Genomic DNA, 2,803 nt, shown 5'->3' with positions numbered 1-2,803 from the left:
GGTTCCCAAAAGGGAGAAGTGCAGTGGGCTGAGGTCTAGCAGAAGAGGGCACAAGGGGAGAAATGAGCGGGAGCAGCTCCGAACAGCACGAGAGGTGATGAACACCCTGAAAGCAAACAGGGAGGGAAAGCGTCTGGCCCGGCCACACCAGCTGCTGGGGTGGAAGTGGGAAGGTGGTGCCAGACCCTCCCTGGGGCAGGGCTGCTGTGCCCACCCGGTGGCAATGGGCCCACCCGGGGCCTGGCACCACTCCCGGCTGCCCCAATGAGGATGTGGGGACAGGCAGGAGGTGGCTGCTGACTTCAAGGTATGCAGCTCCTGAGGAAAGCCCTCGTGGCAGTGAGCCACTGGAGTGAAACTGGAGCTGCAGGAGGGTGTAGCCTCAGCAGACACTGCAAGCTCGCCCTTTTCATCCCTCATCAGAGAAAAGCCTGGCATGCCCAATGGTGGGGCTGTCTCTGCGGCCAGGTGTTGACCATGTTCAAGGACACCAGGGCTGAGACCTGCAAGGGCTGGCTCCGTGTTTGAGGTGGTGGAAGCTGATGCAGAGAGCTCAGAGCTGGGCAGGTAGCAGGAGATTTTAACTAAGGGAGGGATCCTATTGGACTGTGCATTTAAGAAGTTCCATGCCCTCTGTAACTCAGGATTTTAAAACCAAACACATGCTTACCTGCCACTGAGTTCAGGGTTTCACAACCTTGTTCATCTCCTGTTGTGCTTTTGCTGCCAGCCACATCACATCTCACATTAGACAGCAAAACACTGCCTTAGAGAGGATGCCAGTACTGAGGATGATCTGAAGATATAATGGCAAGATTTCGGAGACAAACAGGCATGGATACTCCTATATGTGTTGAAAAGAAAGAGATGCCACCCTCTCAGAAAAAAATTACAGTTCCTGTAACACAAAACACAGCCTTGAGTACAAACGCTACACAGCCTCCCTTTTCTTTAATTGGCCCTTTGGTGGACCAGTCAGAGCTTGTTGTCAAAGATGATTTATGGAGAGCAATTAGGTGAAACAGAATTAATTCCTTTCTGTTCTGCTATTTTTCACAGCAGTGCTGTGAGCAAAGCTTTCTCAGAGTGCATATTCCCATGTTTTGTCCCCATAATTGTACCCACTGTTGATGTCTGCAGGCTCCCTCCTGAGACCAAGTTGTCCAAGAATATAGATGCTGTCCAAATGTGTGAGCAGGGCCAGGTCTTGTACTCCAAATGTGGCAGTCATTTGATCAAACTTTGGGTGTGCAGAGCAGATCCCAAACTACACATCGCTGCTTTTTCTACAGTTAGCACAGAAGAGCTGTGCCTCCAGCAAGTGATTCATTGTGTCCTCATTCATAAGATCTCTCTGCAAATGACTGTGTCTTTTGACTGCCTAGAGGTGAAGCCTCATGGCCTATCTTACAGAAGCTATTAAATGTGTGTACCAAGTGAGATGAATCTCAACTAAAAGTCTAAGATAGGCAAAGGGCACGAATGCCAACATGAGCCTTACGGATGTGATGTACCCAGTGTACCATATTCAGACAGTGGTTAAAACGGGAATGTTCTTTAGCCCTCACAGAGATGCTGTGGATTAGGGTCACTCTCATATGTCAAACTAACATGAAGACTGGAGAAGGAAATGCTCAGCACCCTGGACACAGCTATAATGTGCTGAGCTCTGAGGGGTGCTCTTGCTGCTGAAGGGGAATTGATACAGTTTATCTCCTATGTGTATACTTTGGTGCATCATAAGGGATGTTTTCATACTGCAGCAACTCACTCAGAGGGTATGGACAGTCCTTCCCACCTCCTCCCCTCCATCCCCCCAGCATGAAGCTTCAAGTCACGATGCTGCATGAAATGTCATATCTCTGAGATCTCAGCCTTACTTCAAGTCTGCCTGAAAACGGCCTAAAGAGATGATGCCTGGGGAAGGCAGACGGAAAGCCCCATCCCAGGAGGCATTCAGGGCCAGGCTGGATGTGGATCTGGGCAGCCTGATCTAGTGATTGGCAACCCTGCCCACAGCAGGAGGGTTGAAACTAAATGATCTCTGGGTTCTTTTCAACCCAGGCCATTCTGTGATTCTATGATGACTCTGTGAAAGAGACAAATGAGCAGAAAATGCTCCCAAAAATGTTTCAGTTCCCAGATTTCTACATCACTTTGTATCTAGCTAGCCATGCTGAAGTGTTTTACAAGAAAAGGGTCTTCAAGCTGTTTTGGTCTTTAACATGAAGTCTCCTTTTAAAGCAGAGAAGTACATTTTTCTCCTGACATAACTCTTGTTATTATTACCACTTTGTGCTGTCCGCAAGCCCTCAGATGTGGTTATAGGCTGGGGGAAAGTGAAACATTTGCATCTTATTTCAGGTAGGATAGTGCAGTAAATTGTGGATTTCTAATAGGAAAAGAGTGGATGAAAGAAATTGATAATATCTCTCTCCATGAATGACATTGGCTGGTCTGTTCATTCATCGGGGCAATTATTTGTGCTAGATTTATGGATAGTAGGGACTATTAAACTCTGCATTGCGCTTGTAGCTGTGTAGATATGTTCCCTGCTGGAACAATGCTGTATGTATAAGATATGAGGTAATGGGGAGATAAAAGAGAAAGGCTATAAAAGTGGTTTTGAAAGGTGGATGTGGAAGGGAGATTAATGTGAAGAGATTACTTTGATACAAGAAAAAAAAAAAAAAAAAAGGCAATTATACCTATTTGTCCTGGCCACTTTGCCACGGATAACTGCAAGGATACCAGAAGTAGCAATTATTTTTGTGGTATTCCACTACGGACAGTGTAGCAGAAA

This window comes from Tetrao urogallus (genome assembly GCF_951394365.1).
Source record: "Tetrao urogallus genome assembly, chromosome: 2".
Lineage (NCBI taxonomy): Eukaryota > Metazoa > Chordata > Aves > Galliformes > Phasianidae > Tetrao > Tetrao urogallus.
This window is presented reverse-complemented; position numbering follows the sequence as displayed.